Source organism: Geotrypetes seraphini, chromosome 9, assembly GCF_902459505.1.
Source record: "Geotrypetes seraphini chromosome 9, aGeoSer1.1, whole genome shotgun sequence".
In the NCBI taxonomy this organism is placed as follows: Eukaryota; Metazoa; Chordata; class Amphibia; order Gymnophiona; family Dermophiidae; genus Geotrypetes; species Geotrypetes seraphini.
Window position 1 is genome coordinate 84,505,934 of NC_047092.1, and position 25,359 is coordinate 84,531,292.

The 25,359-nt window shown below is 40.8% G+C and overlaps 1 protein-coding gene across 3 annotated transcripts in view; it reads right to left on the bottom strand.

Annotated features, from left to right (window-relative positions):
- The window catches only part of CHRM2 (cholinergic receptor muscarinic 2), a 299,422-nt gene extending 274,469 nt beyond the window's left edge, over nt 1-24,953 (bottom strand). For all 3 annotated transcript variants that reach the window (XM_033959191.1, XM_033959193.1, XM_033959195.1), the window contains exon 1: nt 24,686-24,953. The gene's annotated coding sequence lies outside the window, so the exon portion shown is untranslated. The remainder of the gene's footprint in view (nt 1-24,685) is intronic.
- Nucleotides 24,954-25,359: the final 406 nt, after the last annotated feature.

Sequence of the window (25,359 nt, forward strand, 5' to 3'; positions counted from 1 at the left end):
AAAAATGAAGACAGATAAAGACCATATAGCATATCTAGTTAACCTAACCATGCCATCTACTATGCCCTCTTCTCCCTTGAGATCTAACTTACTTATCCCAAGCCTTCTTGAATTCAGATACACTTTTTATCTCTACCACCTTCACCGGGCGGCTGTTCCAAGCATTCACTACCCTTTCCATGAAAAATATTTTCTGAAGTTGCATTCACCTTCATCCTATGCTCCCTCATTCCAGAGTTTCCTTTCAATTGAAAGAGATTCATCTCATGCACATTTATATCACGTAGATATTAAAAATTTCTATCACATTTCCCCTCTCCTGCCTTTCCTTCAAAGTATACATATTGAGATCTTTAAGTCTCTCCCTGTATACCTTATGACAAAGACCACCAACCATTTTAGTGACCATCCTCTGGACCAACTCCATCTTTTTGAAGGCGTGGTCTCCAGAACTGTACACAATATTCTAAATGTAGTCTCACCAGAGTCTTATACGGGGATATCATTACCTCCTTTTCCCAACTGGCCATTTCTCTACCTATGAACCAAAGCATCCTTCTAGGGGACAGGTTTAGAACAAACACTAGGAAGTTCTTTTTCACCCAGAGGGTGGTGGATACATGGAATGCGCTTCCGGAGGCTGTGGTAGGCAGGAGCACGTTACAGAGCTTCAAAGAAGGTTTGGATAGGTTCCTAGAGGACAAAGGGATTGAGGGGTACAGATAGGAGTAGAGGTAGGTTATAGGGATAGGAGTAGAGGTAGGTTATAGAAATAGTTAGGGACCACTGCTCAGGTAATAGGCCTGATGGGCCGCCGCGGGAGCGGACCACTGGGCGAGATGGACCTCTGGTCTGCCTCAGCGGAGGCAACTTCTTATGTTCTTATGTTCTAGCTTTCACCATCAACTTTTCAACCTGTTTGGCTACCTTAAAATCATCACATACTATCACACCCAAGTCCCGCTTCTCTTTCATGCACAAAAGTTCTTCACTCCCTAACTTGTACTGTTCCTTCAGGGTTTTGTAGCCCAAATGTATGGCCTTGCATTTCTTAGCACTAAATCTTAGCTGCCAAATTTTGGGCCATTACTCAAGCTTCATTAGGTCCTTTCACATGTTATCCACACCATCAGGGGTGTCTACTCTATTGCAGATTTTGGTATCATTTGCAAAGAAACAAATCTCATGAGACAGCCCTTTAGCAAAATCACATACAAAAATATTTAAAAAATAGGCCCAAGAGCCAAACCTTGAGGCACACCACTGGTAACATCCCTTTCCTCAGAGTGAGCTCCATTGACCATTACCCTCTGTCACCTTCCACTTAACCAGCTCCTGACCCAGTCCATAAGTTTGGGACCCATACCAAGGGCACTCGGAGGGAGAACACTAGATGTGGTGTTTTTAGATATTAGCAAAGCCTTTGACAGTGTTCCACATAGGTGTCTAATAAATAAACTATCTAATTTTCTGGTCACCCAAAGAAGTAGGTTAGATATATTTGACAAGACCTACCTTTAGGGAATTCATGTTGCCTTGGGTCCTGTAATACATTAGATTACAGAAACTTCATTATTCTCTGTTTTTAAAAAGTGTTTCCATTAATTTACTTACTAGAGAAGTTAAACTTACTGGACTGTACGTAGTTCCCTACCTCTTCCTTACTTCCACTTTGGTGGAGAGGGACCACATCTGCCCTTCTCTAGTCTTCTGGTACCATTCCCAACTCTAGAAAAGCATCAAAAAGGTCAGCAAGCAGAGCTGCCAGAACTTCCTTAAGTTCCTTCAGTACCCTCGGATACACTCCATCCAACCCCATTGCATTGTCTAGCTTTAGTTTAGTTTGCTCCTCACGGACACAGTCCTCTGAAAATCATTCAGGGTCTACCACACCTCCATCCCTATTTGAGTTTGTCTTCTGTGGTCTTGCACCTGGCGCTTTAGCTGTGAACACAAAACAGACATTTTTGTTAAGAAAGTCAGCCTTATCTTTATCAGCTAAATATTACTCCCCATCATCTTTGAGTCTCACAATGAAACTTTTGCACTTTCTCCTAACACTAACATATCTAAAAAATGTCTTGTCTCCCTGTTTTACCAAGTTGGCTGTTTTTCTTTCCATTTGTATCTTTGCTTTCCTGACTTCTTGACTAGCCTGTCTTAACTTTTTCTGAGATTTTTTGTAGTTTATGAATGTTAACTTCTTTTTCCTTACATTTCAGCTACTACTTTTGAGAATCAAAGCAGCCTTCTTTTCCTCTTTCTTTTACTTATTTTCCTTACAAAATAGTTTGTTACCATTGCAATAGCTCCTTTCCGTTTTGCCCACTGATTTCCTACTTCTTCCTGATGTTACCATCCAGACAACAAATCCTTGACACAATCCCCCATTTCAACAAAGTTGAAATATTAAACCATACCATGTGGTGATCACAGATGATCACCCACCTTAACATCAGAAATACTTTCCCCATTTGAAAGCACTAAGTACAGTATGGCACCATCCAGCATGGATACCATTACCAATTGCTGGAACAGTTCTCCTTGTAGAAAATCTAGTGATCTCTTTACTTCTAGGAGATCCCACAATAGGGATACCCCAATCAACATCTGATATATTAAAATCACCTTTTACAGCTATATTTTGAATATCTTCTATTAAATCTCTGTCTACTTCTTCTGTCTCTGAAGAAGGCCAAAACAGTGCAACTTGATATAAGGGTTATTAAATTATACTCATCTCTGGGGCCTGATGTTTTTTCAGGGGAATTTTATAAGTTGCTTCAAACACAGTTGGTGGACCTTCTGATAGCGGACACTGCCCATTTCCTCCTGCATGAGAATATAGCCCTGATTAGTTTGCTTCCAAAGTCGGATAGGCCTGAGGATGTCCCGGAAGCCTTTTGACCAATTTTCCTTATAAATGTAGATATTAAGATTCTGTGCAGAATCTTACCAGAGCGGCTTGCAGGATTTTTGCCTGATTTGGTAAGGGAGAACTAAGTGGGATTTGTGTGGGGCAGGAAGTTGGTGGTTAATGTTCAAAGGCTGCTTTTGGCCATGACTCAGTGTCAGAGGTTTGGAAAGCCTTTTCTGCTGCCCATTTTGGACATGGAGAAAGCAGTCAATAGAGTCCAGTGCCCTTTTCTTTTTCAAACTCTAACACATTTGGGCATGGGGGTTGGTGGGGGAGGGTAGTTTTTGACAGCTATAATTGCTCTATATGTGGAACCACAGGCTTCTGTGCTGGTGAATGGAGTGTGCACAGTGGCTTTCCCTTTTCTTATAGCACCAGGCAGGGCTGTCCTTTATCCCCTTTACTCTTTGTGCTATCTTTGGAGCCTAAACTTCATAAATTACAAACCTTGGATGAGATCTCGGGGGTGCTATATTACAGATGATACAAGTTTATGGGGATTTAGGTATTAAACTAAATTTAGTTAAATCTATAGCCATGCTGGTGCTGTCAAGGGTGTGGGATTGCTGAGAGGGTGCATTTCCTCTTTCTTGGGCAGAGGAAAAATTAAAGTATCTCAGAATTTTTATTCCACAGGATCTATCACTTTTTTATCATGGTACTGTGCGACCTTTACTTGTTGACATGGAGCAGAAACTATGAGTTTGGCAGGCGTTCCTTGTGTCCTTGATGTGGCACATCAGTCTTTTTAATATGAAGCTGGCTGGAAATATGTAGTTCAGGTGCTGCAAGAAATAAATGGCAGACTGAACCACAAAAGTTGATCTAAACACCTTTAATTAAAAACTGTTGCAGGAGGGATAAAACACAGAACCCAACTTAACTAAGTTTCAGGGGCTATAAAACCAATCTGGTGTCAGGAAAAAATTCACCAGGTATAGTCCAAATCCTTTCCCCCACACTGTTTCTACTTATACGCATCAACAGGTTACTTGTGGCATGGTAAGCGCACAAGCCTACAAATTACTTTCAGACTCTTCAGCCACAAGGAGGTTTGGGATTGCTGAATATTTTATATCTTACAGTGGCCTGTACCATACGACATATTCATGACTGGTATAGAGGAACCATTGACTTTTCCGTTACTCTTCTGAAAACAAGGAGCATGTTAGCTGGAACCCCACTTCTCTTAAAAGATTACATTCTCCTGCTAGCAGTAGGGTTGATGTGGTGTGTTATGTAGAAGGCACTTCCTCTCGGTGGAGACTATACCCTTTTTTTCTATAGAGCACAATCCTGATTTTATACCAGGTACAAAGTTGCCAGTGTTTCGGCGTGGGAGAGTCCAAGGAATTTATTACTTACAGTATATCAAGTATTATCAGATGATGGCGAATTAAAACCTTTTCAGGAGTTACAGAACACTTACTCCCTGCTAATTATTATGTTTATCTCCAACTTCATCACTATGTTAACAGTCTTGAGTGAGAACATTTGAGGATGTCCAGGAAATACTTAGTACTGCATATATATTAGGTTCTTAGAAGTGAGACCCATTGGCATATCATCACAGGTTCAGAGGAGAGCAACGCATCTGATAAAGGGGATGGAAAACCTTTCATACACGGGGAGATTGGAGAAACTGGGTCTCTTTTCCCTGGAGAAGAGGAGACTTAGAGGGGATATGATAGAGACTTACAAGATCATGAAGGGCATAGAGAGAGTAGAGAGGGACAGATTCTTCAAACTTTCGAATAATAAAAGAACAAGAGGGCATTCAGAAAAGTTGAAAGGGGACAAATTCAAAACGAATGCTAGGAAGTTCTTCTTTACCCAACGTATGGTGGACACCTGGAATGCACTTCCAGAGAGCATAATAGGGCAGAGTACGGTACTGGGGTTCAAGAAAGGATTGGACAATTTCCTGCTGGAAAAGGGGATAGAGGGGTATAGATAGAGGATTACTGCATAGGTCCTGGACCTGTTGGGCTGCCACGTGAGCAGACTGCTGGGCACGATGGACCTCAGGTCTGACCCAGCAGAGGCATTGCTTATATTTTTAAGTCACTTAATCCCCCACATTGCCCTAGATACATTAGATAGATTGTGAGCCAGCCAGGACAGACAGGGAAAAATGCTTGAGAAACTGAATAAATTCATGTAAACCGTTCTGAGCTCCCCTGGGAGAATGGTATAGAAATTTGGATAAATAAATAAAATTAGATGGTCTACAATTAGACCTACAATGCAAAAATGGATCAGGGGCAAGTTGGAATCCTCCCTCCCCCTCCCCCCCACTAAGAATAAGAAATTTCCCTGCATGCCATGGAAAACTCTGAGTCATCAGTTGTTGGTACAAACACATTACAAATAACAACCTGGGCATTGCCAATATATACCTCACAGATAGCTACCTTTCTACATCACACAACTGAGCAGTTATCACAGGTTGCAAAAAAATTCTTAAATAATATAAAATCACCCCCTTTTTCATGCAGGCTGTGGTTAAATAACAGCCTTCACCCTTCCATTCTTTTACCAGCTTTACAGATTCCAAATCAGAAAGGTTTGTCTCTTGCAATAATATAGTGTCTGCCTACTCTTTTTCTCATTTCTCATATATTGCAAAATCTTAGTTCATTTAATAGGGTAATTAACTTCAATAAGTTCCAGTGAAATTAAGCATATAGACATCTTAAGAAAGGTATAAACAGGAACATATCACATTAAGTGTATGGATGGATGAGTCTCCTCCAGGAATCAGGGTATGGAAAGAAAGCATAAAACAGATGGCCATTGGGAGTTGTGAGAGGATTGTTTAGATTGGGAATGTAAGAGCCAGGCCCTCTGGCATAGGTGCTCATCCTTATGCTGTGTTGGTATGCTACTATTGTGTCTGTGGCGATTTAATGCCTGTTTATCTACTGCTGGGCCAGTCCTCTGCCTGCTACATATACAATACAATATAATATATAAATACCGCCAATACATCATGGAAGTTCACAGCAGTTTACAAAAAATAAATGATCTAATACAACATTACGGACAGCTTATCTTAAAGTTATATCTTTATAAGTACAAATTCTTCAAACAGATAGATCTTTAGATCTTTTTTGAAACTCAAAGTTAATTTATTGATTGATTTTACTGGGTAGAGTTTTCCACAGTTTGGCTGCTTGATAAGCCCAGATTGAATTGAAAATCCTGATGTATACCAGGTTTTTCTGTGCGTGATGGACTTTCGAGATGGAAAGCAGGTGGGAAGCGAGGTTAAAAAATGGAAAACCTCTTCAAAGGCAGATATGCACAAGGTTTGTTTTGTCTGACATTTTACTTATCATCCTTTGGGTAAATGAAGAACTTGCTCATGGTGAGAGTCTTGCCTTCAGCCCACTTACTTCTCTGTAGTAGTATCTAGGCTATTTCATCTGTTAGTTATGAGTACCTGCTCTGTCTTGTTGTTCCTGTTGTTCTCATTGTTCATTTTGATTTTGTGCATTGTATCTGAAGATATTCAATAAAAACTATTAAAAAAAGACTTACAATTGCAGATATTGACAAATAAATGATGTTAATACAAAGGTATAACAAGTGAGCAAGAAAGAAAAATAAAACATACGTCACTCAAGCTTGGATAGCACTTTCAATCTAAAAAGAAAAGAGTGCTATTGAAGAATGAGCAGCAACAAGTTTAAAACCATTTTACTCAGTATAGCAAACTTCAGTATATAACATAAACTTAGATTAAGCAAAGATTATGAGAATTTATCAGTCAAAGCTTGAGGAGCAGCCAGAGCTAAAGCAACACCAGAGGTGATTAGAGAAGAAACAGTCAGCCTTCCATTTCTACAGACCCTGTTCATTTTCAATAAAGCTTCTGAGATCTTCAGACTTAGTAAATGTGCAGGCCATATTTGGCACAAAGTGCCATCAACTGCAGTCGTAGATTCAAAAAACATTTTTTCATTTTGCAGCAGTTGTGCTGGAAAATCTTGAATTAAATGAAGCTTACAGCCACTGACCTTGAGTGGCTGCTTTTGCTTGGTCACCTGCAGGATAACCTGTACATGAGTATAGTGAAAAACCCTTATCTTGATTGGCCTGGGTTGGGTAATTTTATCTTGTCTGGACTTGGGCACTCAATGAGCATGTTCAGTTTCAAACGGTGATGTGAAGATGGAGCATTGCTTCCCAAATTACTTGGGCTTAATTACCAAATGATGTGGGAGCCCTTCAGACCTTTATTGCGTTCCAGTAGACATATATTATTCTGGTGATGTTTATTCCCAAGATCTTCTAGACCAGTGTTTTACAACCTTTTTACACCCGTGGACCGGCAGAAATAAAAGAATTATTTTGTGGACCGGCAAACTACTAGGACTAAAATTTAAGAACCCCGTTTCTGCCCCATCTCCACGAGCTCGGTCTGCGCAAATCATCGGATCCTATCCGCACAAGCCTCAGTTATGATTTTATATTGAATGTATTTTATTAAAGTATAAAAAGAAACAATATTCTGTACAATTGTCATTTTATAAATACAAATAATACAGAGCAAGGATCAAAAAAACCCCTGTCTCCCCCCTTCACATATATCCCCTCTACTATCAAGAAAACTGAACAAGCCAAATTATTACAGAATGTTACACAGAAATATCATGCTAACAGAATACTGCATTCACACATGACAGGAATAGTATTATGGGAATGCAACTAGGGCAACTGCCCCCTGGTCACAGAGCACCCTAAGCCAGCTGGAAGCTAAAGAAGCACTGCCTGGGCTTTGCAGTCCCCAGTTATGTCTAACACCAGCTCTAGCAAAATATATATTTCAAATCTGATATATTCTAATCACAAAATAGAAATAAAATTATTTTTTTCTACCTTTTGTCATCTTTGGTTTCTGCTTTCATCTTCTTTTCATTCTCTTCCCTCCAGGGTCTGCCCTCTCTGTCTCTTCAATCCAGCATCTGCCCCTTCCATCCATTGTCTGCCCTCTCCCCCTTCCATATGTTATCTGTCTTCTTTCTATGCCCCTCTCCCCTTTCCATACAGCCTGTGCCACCTCTCTCCTTTTTACATGATTCATTCCAGCTTCACTGCTCTTTTAATTTTTATCTTTCCTACACCAGATCTAGCATTGTTGTCCCTCTCTGCTTATTTCTCTGCTAGCCCCTTTCCACCATCAATTTTTCTACTTTCTCATACCTGTCTCTCCCCTTCCCCTCCTCTAATCTCCCTGCCAGCTGTTTCCTTCCTTTTTTCCTTCTCCCTTCCTCCTTCTCCTGTCCAGCAGTAACTCTCTTCCCTTCCTCCCCTCCCAGCAGCATCTCTCCTTATCCTTCCCTCCAGGTCTAATAGCAGCTGTCCATTTTTTCCCCTTGCCCAGCAGCTTCCCAGACTCCTTTCCCTCCTCCCCTCCCAGCAGCATCAGTCTTTCTCCCTCTCCAGGTCCACTAGCAGCTATCCCTTTTTTCCCTTGCCCAGCAGCTTCCAAGCCTCCAACAGTGGCTTTCTCCCCTCCCAGCAGCTCTCCTTACTTGCCAGCGCAGCGATTCAGGAAGGCAGCCTCGGGTCCTTTGATGGGTCGCGCCGCCTCTGAGGAAAGAGGAAGTTGCATCATCAGAGATGGCTGCGACTCAGCAAAAGCCCCAAGGCTGCCTTCCTGAATCGCTGCACTGGTAAGAAGGGGGCTGCAGAGTGGGGACAAAGCCTCTGTCGGAGTCGCCCCATGATCTCTCCAGCCCAGCTGAAAATAACTCGTCAATCTTGCCGGCCCTGCGCGGACCGGCAGGAAATTGAACTTAATCAATCTCGTCGGCCCTGCGCGGACCGGCAGAAATTTCCTGCAGAAAGGCACCAGTCCTCGGGCCTGCGGTTGAAGACTTCTGTTGAAGTGTTCTAGACTGCTTTATAATTATGCAATTGTTTATGTCTTTGTTCATGTTTATACATTTTGATTTCAAATTGTTCAGTGAGGTTCTGAGAGTCATGAACTTGGCAAGACAAGGTTTCCAGACCTTTTATATGAGCTTTGGCATCCAGTTGTGCCTGTAGCATGGATTTAATAGTGGCATGAAGATGGGTGAGGCCGATAGTGCATCATTGATTGCTGCACCACTGAGCCCCCTAAGCGCTCTACACAGTCTGCGCTCAACCCCCCTCCCCCCACTTGACAGGTAGTAAGACTAGGTCAGGGACAGCCCTGAGCTGCAAGGAAGACAAAGCAGACTGGCTAACAGGTACCATGAAGGGATCAGCCTGTCAGCTACACAGCTGCATTAATGCTTTCAGAAGAAAAGTGCTAGAGGGTGCTAAACTAGCCAGTGATGTACTCTGGAGGCAGAGTAAAAAACCTGGAATGGATTTCTTCTGCAGCTCATGCAAGTAGTGGAAAATAACCCCATGGTCTAGACCGGGGTAGGCAATTCTGGTCCTCGAGAGCCGGAGCCAGTTCAGGTTTTCAGGATATCCACAATGAATATGTATGAGATGGATTTGCATGCACTGCCTCCTTGAGATGCAAATCTATCTCATGCATATTCATTGGGGAAATCCTGAAAACCCAACTGGAATACGGCTCTCGAGGACCGAAATTCCCTACCCCTGCTCTACATCTTCACCTTTGAAAACCATTTCTGGTTCAGGTAGATCTCTTACATCTTCTTCTGTAATGACCAACGTAAAGAATTCATTCAGTCTCTCCGCTATGGCCTTATCCTCCCTGAGTACCCCTTTTGCTCCTTGATCATCCAACGGTTCCACGGATTCCCTCACAAGTTTTCTGCTTCTGATGTACCTAATAAAATTGTTATGAGTTTTAGCCTCTTTTACAAGTTTCTTTTCATATTCTTTCTTACCTTTCTTTATCACTGCTTTAAATAACTTGCCAGCGCTTGTGTCTCTTCTTATTTTCTTCATTTGAATCCTTTTTCCATTCTTTAAAGGATTTTTTTTTTGGCTCTAATAGCCTCTTTCACTTCACCTTTTAATCATGACGGCTCTCATTTCCTCTTCTTTCCACCTTTGCTGATAAATGGAATGCATCTGTTCTGGGCTTCCATGATGGTATTTTTAAATAATATCCACATCTGGTTTACAGTCCTAACCTTTGCAACTGATCCTTTTAGCTTAATTTTAACCATTTTACTTATTTTATCATAGTTGCCCTTTTGAAAATGAAATGCCTCTACAGTAGATTTCTTTTGCGACGTCACTCCTGGTAGCAGCTCAAATTTGATCACGCTATGATCACTGTTTCCCAGAATACCCAACACAGTTAACTCCTGTACTATACCTTGCATTCCACTAAGGACCAAATGTAAAATAGTTCCCCTTCTTGTTAAATCCTGGACCAGTTGCTCCAAGAAGCAGTCATTTATGATGTCTAGGAATTTTACCTTCCTGATGTAATGTGATGGCTAATGTTGGGGTAATTGAAATCACCCCAAATTTAACTGGAGAGTAAGATCTCAATACCAACAGTTAATACAATCTTACTAATATATAAAGAAAAGAGGAAACTGTTGCCTAACAAAGCAAACAACTTTAACACCACAAAAGCTCCAAACCCTCACAATCCAAATGTTAGGAGAAAAAGGCCTCAGATGAGCTTCAAGGGCCAAAACTAGAAACTAGTTTGGGAGGTTTTTTGCCCTACGAAGCTCATCTGAGACCTTTTCTCCCAACATTTGGATTGTTAGGGTTTGGAGCTTTTGTGGTGCTAAAGCAGTTCGCTTTGATAGGCAACAGTTTCCTCTTTTCTTTATATATGAGTAAGATTGTATTAACTGTTGAAATTGAAATCACCAATTATTATACTGTTGCCCAATTCTCTAGCTTTCCTAATCTCTGAAAACATTTCTTCATCTGTCTGCTCATTTTATCCTGTGGGATGGTAGTATAACCCTACTTTTATATTCCTTCTGACAGAGGGAGAGAGAAACAAATGATGTTGATGAACACAGGCCAGTAGGTAAGAAGTATAGTAGGGTGATAGGGAAATGTTGGATGGAGGTGGAATAAATATATAAGCTAGATGAGGAGAATATAGGAGATGGGAAGCAGAAGAAAAAAGAAAAAGAGAACTGCAGTTCAGAGGAGAAGAGAGGAGAAGCTCTTAGCTGTACCCTTCTCCTCCACTGCCAATTCCAGACTTTGTTCCTTTCATCTAGCTGTTCCCTGTGCCTGGAATAAATTACTCGAGTTTGTCTGCCAAGCCCCTTCCCTTCCCTTGTTTAAAAGCAGACTGAAAACTCACCTTTTTGATATAGCCCTCAATCCAATACCCTCTCCTAACCTGCCTACCAACCTAGACAGCAGATTTACCATTTTCCTTTATTGTATCCATGACATCCTGTTTGTCTGTCTTGTCTGTTTAGATTGTAAGCTCTTTCAAGCAGGGACTGTCTTCTTTGTGACTCTGTACAGTGCTGCGTATGTCTGGTAGTGCTATAGAAATAATTAATAGTAGTAGTAGCAGGATACGTTGAAACCCTCAGCTCAATGTGTGACAGTGGCTAAAAAAAGCACAAAGAATGTTAGGAATTATCAGGAAAGGAATGGAAAACAAAGATGAAAATGTTATAATGTCCTTGTATCGCTCTTTGGTATGTCCACAACTATGAATACAATGTGCAGAGAAGTGTGACAGAAATGATAAAAGGTTTGTGATGACTTCCCTTTGAGGAAAGGCTAAAGCAGCTAGGGATCTTCAGCTTGGAGAAGAGATGGCTCAGGGGTGACATGATAGAGTCTAGAAAATACTGAGTGGAGTGGAAATGGTAGATGTGATTCACTTGTTCACTTTTTCCAAAAATACTAGGACTAGGGGGCATGCAATGAAGCTACTAAGTAGAGAATGGCATAGAAAAAAATCTGTCCCCGTCACTGCCCCTTCACCAGACCACCGTCCCCTTCACCGCCCCATTCCCGAACCCACCGTCCCCTTCACTGCCCCATCCCCGCAGCATCCAACCTTCCCTCTCGCCACCTCACCGCCCTTCTACGGCCCGAGAATCTCCCTCCCTCCCCCTTACCTTCATGTCGTAAAGAAACTTAGGGGAGGGAAGGTGCATGGTCACCAATCACGTGTGCGGCCCCTTCCCTCCCTCCCTCCGGTCAAATCTATCTCCCTCCCCCTTTCCTTCGCAGCGCTTTAGAAAAGAAACTGATGCCAGCGAAGCCTGCCTATGCTGCCCTGCAGTCGCTTGTGTGTGGGCGGAAGCTTCTCCTCTGACAATTGTCATTTTATAATCACAAATAAAACAGAGCAAGGTTCAACAAAACCCATATCCCCTCCCTTTCACAAATATCCCTTTCACTATTGTGAAAACTGAACAAACCAAATTACTACAGAATGCTACATAGAAAAATCAAGCTAACAGAATACTTTAGTCACACATGGCAAGAATAATGTTAGGGGAGTGACCCCTGGTCAGAGAGAGAGCCCTAAGCCAGCTGGAAGCTAAAGAAGCACAGCCTGGACTTTGCGGTCCCCAGTTATGTCTAATACCAGCTCTAGCAGGATACATATTTCAAATCTGAAATATTCTAATCACAACATATAAAATAAATTTATTTTTTTTCTTTTTGTTGTCTGGTAATTTTATTCTTCAAATCACATTGGTCTCAGGCTTTGGTTTTAGGTTCCTTCTGTCTTCATCGTGGCATGGCTGGCTCCTGAAGGTAAAATAGGTACAAGAGGAGCTGGGGAGAAGATGCTGAGTCTGACATGGGCGCAATTTTTTTTTATCACAGGAGTAAGACTTTTCACTGCTCCCATGGGGCACTTGTTCACTTGTTCCCTTTCCCGCGGGGCGATGAAAGGTCTTGTCCCCATTCCTGCGGTAAACCAGTTTCAAATGTCTCCATTCCTGCAGATTTACTGCAGTGACCCACGGTTTACTGTGGTAAACGGTCCCTGTGTCATTCTCTACTAAGTAGTAGATATAAAACAAACCGGAGAAAATATTTGTTCACACAATGTGTAGTTAAAATTTTGAATTTGTTGCTAGAGTATATGGTAAAATCAGTTAGCTTAGCAGGGTTTAAAAAAGGCTTGGGTAATTTCCTAAAAAAGAATCCATAGGCCATTATACAGATGGCTTGGAGAAATCCACTGCTTATTCTTAGGATAAGCAGCATAAAATATGTTTTCTACTTGGGATCTAGCCAGGTACTTGGGACCTGAGTTGGCCACTGTTGGAAACAAGATACTGGGCTTGATGGACCTTTGGTCTGCCTCAGTATGGCAAGTCTTATGTTCTTTTCTCAGTTGCTCACAGTCCTGAAGAGATACTGATGGAGGAAAAGGGCAAAGGGCAAAAGACAAATGAAGATCAGACTACATAAGACAGATGAAGATCAAGTCTGCATATTCTATATCACTTTTCAGTATTAACATATGTTAAAAGTAAGGGTGCTATGCATCTCGGAGGGGGGGGGGGGGCGAAGAGGAAAGAGAAGACATCAGTGTTGAATTTTCAAGTTAACCAAAAGTATTCTTTTTTATAACATAGTAACATAGTAGATGACGGCAGATAAAGACCCGAATGGTCCATCCAGTCTGCCCAACCTGATTCAATTTAAATTTTTTTTTTTTTTTTCTTCTTAGCTATTTCTGGGCGAGAATCCAAAGCTTTACCCGGTACTGTGCTTGAGTTCCAACTGCCAAAATCTCTGTTAAGACTTACTCCAGCCCATCTACACCCTCCCAGCCATTGAAGCCCTCCCCAGCCCATCCTCCACCAAACGGCCATATACAGACACAGACCGTGCAAGTCTGCCCAGTAACTGGCCTAGTTCAATATTTAATATTATTTTCTGATTCTAAATCTTCTGTGTTCATCCCACGCTTCTTTGAACTCAGTCACAGTTTTACTCTCCACCACCTCTCTCGGGAGCGCATTCCAGGCATCCACCACCCTTTCCGTAAAGTAGAATTTCCTAACATTGCCCCTGAATCTACCACCCCTCAACCTCAAATTATGTCCTCTGGTTTTACCATTTTCCTTTCTCTGGAAAAGATTTTGTTCTACGTTAATACCCTTTAAGTATTTGAACGTCTGAATCATATCTCCCCTGTCTCTCCTTTCCTCTAGGGTATACATATTCAGGTCTTCCAGTCTCTCCTCATACGTCTTCTGGCGCAAGCCTCCTATCATTTTCGTCGCCCTCCTCTGGACCGCCTCAAGTCTTCTTATGTCTTTCGCCAGATACGGTCTCCAAAACTGAACACAATACTCCAAGTGGGGCCTCACCAATGACCTGTACAGGGGCATCAACACCTTCTTCCTTCTACTGACTACGCCTCTCTTTATACAGCCCAGAATCCTTCTGGCAGCAGCCACTGCCTTATCACACTGTTTTTTCGCCTTTAGATCTTCGGACACTATCACCCCAAGGTCCCTCTCTCCGTCCGTGCATATCAGCTTCTCTCCTCCAAGCATATACGGTTCCTTCCTATTATTAATCCCCAAATGCATTACTCTGCATTTCTTTGCATTGAATTTTAGTTGCCAGGCATTAGACCATTCCTCTAACTTTTGCAGATCCTTTTTCATATTTTCCACTCCCTCTTCGGTGTCTACTCTGTTACAAATCTTGGTATCATCTGCAAAAAGGCACACTTTTCCTTCTAGCCCTTCAGCAATGTCACTTACATACATATTGAACAGGATTGGCCCCAGCACCGAACCCTGAGGGACTCCACTAGTCACCTTTCCTTCCTTCGAGCGACTTCCATTAACCACCACCCTCTGGCGTCTGTCCGACAGCCAGTTTCTGACCCAGTTCACCACTTTGGGTCCTAACTTCAGCCCTTCAAGTTTGTTCAACAGCCTCCTATGAGGAACTGTATCAAAGGCTTTGCTGAAATCCAAGTAAATTACATCTAGCATATGTCCTCGATCCAGCTCTCTGGTCACCCAATCAAAAAATTCAATCAGGTTCGTTTGGCACGATTTACCTTTTGTAAAGCCATGTTGCCTCGGATCCTGTAACCCATTAGATTCAAGGAAATACACTATCCTTTCTTTAGCAACACTTCCATTATTTTTCCAACAACTGAAGTGAGGCTCACCGGCCTGTAGTTTCCTGCTTCATCCCTGTGACCACTTTTATGAATAGGGACCACATCCGCTCTCCTCCAATCCCCAGGAATCACTCCCGTCTCCAGAGATTTGTTGAATAAGTCTTTAATAGGACTCGCCAGAACCTCTCTGAGCTCCCTTAGTATCCTGGGATGGATCCCATCTGGTCCCATCGCTTTGTCCACCTTCAGTTTCTCAAGTTGCTCATAAACACCCTCCTCCATGAACGGCGCAGAATCTACTCCATTTTCTCGTATAACTTTGCCAGACAATCTCGGTCCTTCTCCAGGATTTTCTTCTGTGAACACAGAACAGAAGTATTTGTTTAGCACATTTGCTTTCTCCTCATCACTCTCCACATATTTGTTCCCAGCATCTTTAGCCTAGCAATTCCATTTTTTATCTTCCTCCTTTCACTAATATATCTGAAAAAATTTTTATCTCCCTTTTTTACATTTTTAGCCATTTGTTATTCCGCCTGTGCCTTCGCCAAACGTATCTCTCTCTTGGCTTCTTTCAGTTTCACCCTGTAGTCCTTTCTGCTCTCCTCTTCTTGGGTTTTTTATATTTCATGAACGCCAACTCTTTCGCCTTTATTTTCTCAGCCACTAGGTTGGAGAACCATATCGGCTTCCTTTTTCTCTTGTTTTTATTGATTTTCTTCACATAAAGATCCGTAGCCATTTTTATCGCTCCTTTCAGCTTAGACCACTGTCTTTCCACTTCTCTTATGTCCTCCCATCCTAACAGCTCTTTCTTCAGGTACTTTCCCATTGCATTAAAGTCCGTACGTTTGAAATCTAGGACTTTAAGTATCGTGCGGCCGCTCTCCACTTTAGCCGTTATATCAAACCAAACCGTTTGATGATCGCTACTACCCAGGTGAGCACCCACTCGAACATTAGAGATACTCTCTCCATTTGTGAGGACCAGATCCAATATCGCTTTTTCCCTTGTGGGTTCCGTCACCATTTGCCTGAGCAGAGCCTCTTGAAAGGCATCCACAATCTCCCTACTTCTTTCCGATTCCGCAGACGGAACATTCCAGTCCGCATCCGGCAGGTTGAAATTTCCCAACAGCAGAACCTCCTCTTTCCTTCCAAACTTTTGGATATCCACAATCAGATCCTTATCAATTTGCTGCGATTGAGTCGGAGGTCTGTAGACTACACCCACATAGATAGAAGTTCCATCTTCTCTTTTCAGAGCAATCCATATCGCTTCTTCCTCTCCCCAGGTCCCTTGCATTTCGATCGCTTGGATATTGATCTTTACATAGAGAGCTACTCCTCCACCTTTATGACCATCTCTGTCCTTCCTAAAAAGATTATATCCCGGTATGTTTGTATCCCATCCATGTGATTCACTGAACCATGTCTCTGTGATAGCAACAATATCTAGATCTGCCTCTAATATCAGGGCTTGCAGATCATGAACTTTGTTGCTTAGACTGCGAGTATTTGTGGTCATCGCTTTCCAGCTATTTTTCAGCGATAATCTCCTTTTTCGTATGGATTTTTGTGTCGTTTCACTTTTCATTGCAATACTAAGAAATGAGTTGCTGATATTGCTTATGTTGCAGCCTTTACTACTATCACATCTTTTCTTTTGCCGGGGGTGGTCTCTATAATTGTCCTTCGTACATACACCACCCCCACCTTCTAGTTTAAATGCCTAGAAAAATATTGTCTAAATTTCTCTGCAAGGTTTCTTTTTCCTGCTGTAGTAATATGTAGCCCATCAGTGCAATATATTTCTTGTCCTTCCATGTATTTCCCCATCCTCCTATGTACCTGAAGCCTTCTTGATGATACCAGGCTCTGAGCCATCTATTAAAGTCCTCTGTGTTTTTCACTCTTTGCTCTCCTTTTCCATATGCAGGCAGTATTTCAGAAAAAGCTAAAGTCTTTACAAAAGGTTTCACGCCCTCACCAAGCTCCCGAAAAGCTTTCTGTGCTGCAAGTGTGGAGTTGTTGGCCAGGTCATTTATTCCCAGATGGATAACAACATCAGTGTTAAAATCCTTAGTTTCTTCCTTAATTATAGTCAGTATTTGCCTGGAACACCTGGTAGCTGAGGATCCTGGAAGACATTTCACTATTTTGGTCTCCTCGCCCTGTGTTCCAAGGTTAATGCCTCTGATGATGGAATCCCCCAACAGTAATAGTTTTCTGTTTTGGGCTTTTTTATTTGTACTTAGGGTGCTCTTGTTCTCTTGAGTTTCCTTCATTGGTTCAAGTCCCACCTCCCTTCTGTTTTCCTGAGTTTCGCAGTGCACTAGTGGAGCAAAGGAATTCTGTAGAGGTAATATTAGTGAAGGTGGATGTTTCTGTGTTATATGTCGCAGTCTTCCTGAGCCTACTGTGACCCATTTATTCCTGGGCTGTTTTATTCTTTGAGGTAGAGGTGGTAAGTTGGTATGATTTTGTGGAGTGATGGAAGCTGCTTTAATTGTATTCAATTCCTGTTTAAGTTTGCAGAGCTCCTCCTTAATACTGGCAAGTTGAAGACAGATGGGGCAAGCCTTAAGCCTCCAAATAGTATGTCTTGGAATTAAAGCACCACAGTGATTGCATAGAATAAAGGTCATCTTGATTGGTTGTGAAGTGACTTGATTGGTTGTGAAGTGACCAGAAATATAGGCTCTATACCACCTAAAACACAGTATTTTAAACAAAAATGCAGGTTCTATCAGTGCTACCCTAAAACACAGGATTTATAACAGGATTTTCCCTACTTTAGTCACCCTGAGCCACAGGCACCAGAAATATAGGCTCTATACCACCTAAAACACGGTATTTTAAACAAAAATGCAGGAAGAGGAAATAAGATTTAACAGAGGAAAGAGAAGGATTTATTTTTTTGTGCTTTTTTATATTTTTTTTTTTAGTAAGAAACAGGGAGGAGAAGAGAAATTAAGCAGATATAATGCTGAAAACCAGTGAAAAGAGCAGAATATGAAATGCTGAGTAACTTAGCTTTTAGAAGTTCACAGGGCAGCCTTGTTTCAGCAATCGCATTACCTTTAACCTTGTTTAACCATCGCATTACCTTTAAATTCTACTTTTAGTATTTAAAACTTTATCCACAAACGAACCGCAATTTATAAACAGGATACTTATACCATATAACTCTTCTCGCTCCCTTCGTTCATTGACCCAAGGTCTCCTGGTAGTTCCTTCTTTAAAAGTGATCGGCACTAGACGACATGATATATTTTCAATAGTAGCCCCCCAAGTCTGGAACTCTCTTCCCCAATATATAAGAGACGAAAAAGATATTAGCCGTTTTAAAATTAATCTAAAAACCTTCCTGTTTAAAGATGCTTTTACCCTCTGAATGGAATAGTCACAGTGCAGTAGACCCTTTATCAAAAATAAAAAAATAAAAAAGACACCCTTCCTAATGTTTTTTCCCTTTATTGTTTCCCTCTTTTTAAAATTATTAATATTGTAACTTTATCCCTTCATTCCTCCACATCCAGTTATGTCTGTTGGTCTGTAGGTCTAACCCCTTTTCTGATTTGTTATTATTATTATTATTATTATTATTTTTAATTTATATGTCGTATGCATATCTTGTATGTATGCATAAGTTTGGATTTTAATGTAATTCGCTTAGTATTTCACGTATAAGCGATTCATCAAATTTCTAATAAACTTGAAAAACTTGAAACATGTATCTTTATAAATTTTGCTTTTCTGTAGTATTAAGCCTATTTCTGCACAATATATATATTCTTTATGCAATCACTCTTAGTTGTCTTTGTCAGTCATTTTACTTCCTACTGAATCTTCAACAAGGGTATTGAACTTGGGACCTGGAAGATTGTAAGGCCGCCTTTGCTTCAACATTACCCCTCCAAATCCTTACATTTTGAGGGCTAAACCTTATAGTCTTCATCATAAGGCGTATGGGGACAGACTTAAAAATCTCAATATTGTATGTATACTTTGGAGGAAAAGCGGGGAAGGTGAGATATGATAGAGACATTTAAATACCTACGTGGCATATATGTGCATGAGTTGGGTCTCTTTCATTTGAAAGGAAGCTCTGGAATAAGAGGGCATAGGATGAAGTTGAGAGGTGATAGGCTCAGGAGTATTCTAAGGAAATACTTTTTTACAGAAAGGGCAGTGGATGCATGCAACGGTCTCCCGAAGGAGGTGGTGGAAACAAGAAACTGTCTGAATTCAAGAAAGTGTGCGATAAGGATGTGAGATCGCTTAGAGAAAGGAAAAGATAATGGTTACTATGGATGGGCAGACAGGATGGGCCATTTGCCCTTTATCTGCCATCATGTTTCTATGTTTCTTCCACTCTTTTGTAAAGTGTGTGTGGCGTAGGGGAAGGGGGACTAGAAATATGTATACAAAAACTGAACTATAAAGAAGCCAGGCTCTGCATACAATGCAATACCACAGAAACAGTGGTGCATATCCCCTAATACTATTCAAAATATAAAGATTTGAAAAAAGAGATATAACAAATCATTTTACAAATTAACAAATAAAAATAACAAATTAACAAATAAAAATAAAACAAAAAATGGAAAATAATTCGATACCATTTTATTGGACTAATATATTTTTTAATTAGCTTTCAGAGTTCAAAACCTCTTTCCTTAGGTCAGTAAAGTATACTGCTGTTACAGTATCCTGTCCTGACCTGAGGAAGGAGAATTTAGTCTCTGAAAGTTAGTCAAAAATGTATTAAAATTAGTCCAATAAATGGATCACTGTATTTCCATTTTCTAATTATAAACATTTATCAACACAGCTTTATCCTAAAGCAAAAAAAATAAACATAGCATTATTTTTCTACCTTTGTCGTCTGGTTTCTGCTTTCCTCATCTTCTTGGCATTCTCTTCCTTCCATCCACTGTGCCCCTTCCAGAAACCGTCTGCCTCCCCCTTCCATCTCTCCTCCTGACCCCCTATTAGTCTGGCATCCATCTTCTTCTCTTTCTTCTCCTCATGGACTGGCATCTCTTGCCTTCCAACTCTCCTTCCCCCCTGTGGTTTTTAGCATCTCTCTCTTCTCATTTCCTCCACACAGATCTGATATCTGTCTCTTTCCTCATTTTATAGCATCTCTCTCTCCTCTCTCTTCCCTTCCCTGGTCTTCCTTCTCTATTTTCTGCCTCCGTCTAAATTAAATTCTTACTATTCAGTCCTCAGTTTCCTTCTTTTTACTGTGACCAATCCACAGCTTGCCACCCCTTTCCTTCACCCTCCACTATCTCACTAACTCTATCTTATTCCCCTAACCAGCATATGCACTTTTTCTATATCCCCTCTTCCATCCAGTATGTGTTCTCTTTCTCCATTTCCATTCAGCATCTGCTCTTCCTTCTCAACTGACATACAATGTCTGCCCTCTTCTCTATCTCCCTTCCCCCACTTCCATCTGCCCCTTCTCTGTCTCTCTCTCCCTTCTCCCCACTTCCATCATCTCTCCTTCTCTCTCTCCCTTTTTCCCACTTTCATCGTCTCTCTCTTCTCCCCACTTCCATCATCTGCCCCTTCTCTCTCTCTTTCCCACTCCACCCCAATTCCATCACTTTATCCTGCCCCCTCACTTCCTCACCACTGCTGCTTTCCCATATGCTCCTGATGGCACAAGAAACCAAAAGTACCACTTAACCTCTCCTCCTAGTTGGCCCACTCCCTCCCTTCCCCTCACCTTCGCGGGTCACCTTTCCTGATGTTTTCTTTTTCAAACCCCCTTCCCCCCACGGGCATCAACGGCAATCTTGCAAGCGGTGCTCAGCCAAAGCTTCCCCTCTGATGTGAGCTGTCCAGGTGGAAACAGGAAGCTGTTTCAAATGGGAAGCTTTGGGCCAAGCACCATTTGCAAGATAATGGTTGCCGTCAATGCCAGGGGGCACCCATTTGAAAAATAAAACATCGGGAAGGTGAAGGGAAGGGAGGGAGATGGGCCAACTAGGGAGAGAAATGCCCAGACCACAAGGACCCAAATGGCTCTAAAGCACCACACCTGTGGACCCTGGACATTTTAAGCTCTAGGTACGTGCCTTCTGGACCTACCCTTTAATCTGGCCCTGTGGGTGCTAGCACTGAATACTGCCAGCACCCATATAACCCCTGGCTCCTCCCCAGTGTTTCCCACAGTGCTACCCCTGTCCTACCCACTTTTTATTGGGCAATCTTTGATGATATTCAGTTTTACTGTCCAATTAAGCGCCACAGAATATTACTACTTAACCATGAGTAAGCAGTTTAACCAAGTGGGAGAGGCTCCTGTTTGCTTAAATCACTTTGAATATCATAGAAACATAGAAACATAGAAATAGACGGCAGATAAGGGCCACGGCCCATCTAGTCTGCCCACCCCAATGACCCTCCCCTACCTATCTCTGTGAATAGATCCCACATGTCTATCTCATTTGGCCTTAAAATCAGGCACGCTGCTGGCCTCAATGACCTGAAGTGGAAGACTATTCCAGCGATCAACCACCCTTTCAGTGAAAAAGAATTTCCTGGTGTCACCATGCAGTTTCCCGCCAGTATCAGCCAGTTATGTTTAGTTCTGGAGACCATACTTCAAAAAGAACATAGAAAGTCTAATAACAGTCCAGAGAAATGGAATTAAAATGCTGTGGGTCTGCATTAGAAGTCATATCATTAGAAGTCATATATGACTTGAAGATCTAAATATGTATATCCCATAGGAGAGGACAATCAAGGGTAATATAATTGAAATGTTCAAATATCTTAAAGGTATTAACAATTGCTTTTGTTTAAAGGGAAGAGTAGCCTAATGACTAAACAGCAGGCTGGTTCAAAGCTTATGGCAGCTCCTTCTGGCTTTGGACAACCCTCCATTGCCTTGGGATGGCCAAAGGTAGCACTGGCAAACTCACCCCACATAAGGCCTGCCAAGAAAACCAGCATGCTTTTAGGAACCTCAATAAGGTATTCACAGTTTGATGCAAGTGCACAGGGGACAGAGAGAGAGAGAATGCCTCTATTTACTAAACGGTGTTCAGTGTTTAATACAGTTTTTAAGACAAGCTAACAGTTAACACAACACACTAACTGTAGATGTGTGCTAATTGCCATGTTAAACATTTAATGAGAAAATCACTATTACGAAGCAAGAGTTCAGCAATGAATGGGTGGAGAAAGCAGCTTGCAGTAAAAGCAAGGATCATTACTATGCTAGCTAATTCAACAGATAATACCTTTAGAGGTATAGGTAACTGAATTCCATATTATTGGCTATTCTCTTAACAAGTAGTAACACATTTTACTCCATAGTTATTAGAGAAATTTTGCACCTGGCACGCTTAACTTTACAATTAACATCAGTTAGGTAGAAAGCCATAAAGCAGCTTATTAAATAGGAACCAATTGGCATGAGTCACAACATAAAGCTCCAACAAAAGAATTTTTTTTTTTTGCCAAAAGGGTGGTGCTTACTACCTCATCTGGAATATTATTACAGAGATGACGATTGTAAAAGAATTCAAAAAGATCTCTAGTGGCAGTATGGTGGAAATTAAACACTAGTGTGACCTACAGAGAATAGAAGTTGTGGTCCAATACAGCAGTGGTATAATGCCATCAAACCTAGGAGGAAGAATTAGGGAAACTTGTACAGAATAGCAATTGGAACCCTAGAGGTCAGCAGTGCTTCTTTGAAAGACTAGCTGATGGACATGGAAGAATGATGAATGGGTGCTTGGTTCCACATGGGGATGTGATTTCACATCAACCAAAAGTAAGGCATATCACTGCTGAGAAGACTTAATGGGCCATATGGGCTTTTATCTGTTTAATTAAGTATTCACCTCCATCCCCCCTTTTACTAAGCCGATTAGCATGATGGCCCATGGTAATAGCACTGAAGCCCATTGGGAATTAATGGACTTCAGTGCCACCGTTACTGCATGGCAGCCAATAGTGTGACTTTGTAAAAGGAAGAGTATGTTACTAAGTTACATTTGTATGCATGTTTCTATAGTATGTATACATCAATATAGAAATGGCTCTTTTGTAACTTTTGTAGAATATATACAGAGTTCATTTAGGCATACTATTAGCTTAATTAAGAATAGACTAATAGATGTACTTTATAAGTAACGTTTTTTTAATACAAACTGCAGATCTAATCAGTTTAAGATTTATCAAACTATTTTATAGTATACATATCATATAATTCATATCATACACACCCACACACCTACAGTAGCTAGATTAAATAGCTAGATATGAATTATATATGCTGTATATACACATATATTATATAGTCTGCACATTCTGCTTATTGTGTGCACACATGTTTATCAAACAAATTGCATGATATTAAATTTGCATATACCCTACATTAAATACCTATATATCAAATGTGTGGCATGACAGCCATCCTGCATTAACAATACTTCAAGAGATCACTGGATGCAATAATGATTACAGTAACTGAATGTTCAGTGTAAAGCATTCCCATTTCTCTCCTTCTGTCTCTATAAAATAGAGAATGTGGATACTGAATATTAACCAGATAATATTCACAGTCTGTATCTGCTATGCACTCATAATGATACAAGTAAGAAGTGAAGTTGAAACAACCTATAATCACAGCTCTGAATATAGGGATGAATATGGGCACCTTTTCCCATCTCTGTTTCCAGCAGATTCTCCTAATATCTGCTTACAGTAGACTGTGTCTTTTCACACTGATATCAAAACATTTCATACCGTGTGGCATATCTGCCAGGAATAACCTGTATTGTTAGTTACAAACATCAAACTGTTCTCCTCTAATGTCTACTCCTTGGCAACCTCAGCATCTGCACTGGTGATTTATGTGCAAATCATTACTTAATGCACTTGCAGGCAGAAAGCAAAGTGATTGGATTAATTTCCAGCTTCTACCAATAAATCATTTATTAGCAACAATGTGAATTTAAATCCCTAGCATGTTTATAATTAAGAGAAAAAAAATAGCCTTAGTTATGAGCACTATCTACCTCTTCTGTAAACTGTGGAAAAAAAAAGGGGGGGAGGGGTAAATTCAACAATATCTGAATGAGTAGAATTTGCTTGCTTGGTTAAAAACAGACTCGTGGCCATAGGGTTTTCCTATGAGTTTTGCCCTTCCTTTATTTCCTGATTCCTATTATAATGCATATACCATGACCAGAATCCACAAATCACTCTGTTATGCAGTAAATCTCTGCTTTTCAGTTCAAGACATGCATGTTTGCTGCAGCACAGCTACCTTATTACAGCTAGCATAAATTTGTTTTAATAGAAAATACCCAGGTATTATTTAAGATGGTAAGTTCATGTATCAATTAAGTTATATATATTAGAGTAAATATCTCATATGATGCCTGCAACTTTTATAAATAATCCCATAGTAAATCTTTTGCTGAAATAAGTAATTAAGATCTACTCTCACAAATACTATAGAAATTAGTTTTTTTCTGATAATAGTTACTGCATTTATTCATTTTTTTTTCCTGCAGATAATAGATAATAGCCAAAAATATCAAAATAATCAAATAAAATACAGTATTTAAAAGGTAAACAAAAATGACTTTTCAGAGCACAATAGACCAAATTTTTCTTACAATGCTTCTATCTGGAATGAGATGCATCCATGACTCATATGAGAGTATGTACAGAAATAATATAAAGATCCATACCTGGAAGAAAAGGCAATGAAAAGGAGGTGCTGTCTCCGTTTCTCGGGGTTGCTTGGACAAGGCAAATAACCAGCTTGCAACAATTTCAATACAAATGAGTGAGTCAAAGCACAAAGCAAGCTGATTTGCTTTACTCTTTCATTCTCCGTTCCCCAGAACATGAGATAAGTTTCTCCTATGCCACTGGAGAATAATAACAGTTTTCAAAATGTCAAACAAGAGGTGACAATGCCCAGGCTGCTGATGGATGATTTAGGTTGTCACATTGTTGCTGGCAGTTGGGATTCTTAAATGAACAGATAGACTAGATTTCTTCAGCTCAAGCCAAGCTGATTTGCCTTCAAAAAATGTAGAGCTACAGTGCTATCTGAGCCGACTTAATGTTCCAGACAGATGAGTAGAATAAAAATAGCAGGGAGTGGAGAGCTGTTGGAACTAGCATGATAATAATTCATTTTCCTCCTCAATAAAAAAGGATTCGGGAGAAGTCCCACCTCCATGGTGAATATACTCATTTTTTTCACGTAGTTCTCTGTTAATTTATACTGTGGAGGCTGGTGTGTGTTTGTGTGAATATATATATACTGTATATGTGCACATACCATTTCTAGAGGGATTTACAATTTAATTTCAGTATGACAAGATTTGGCTTTTATGGTTTTCCACCAATGAAA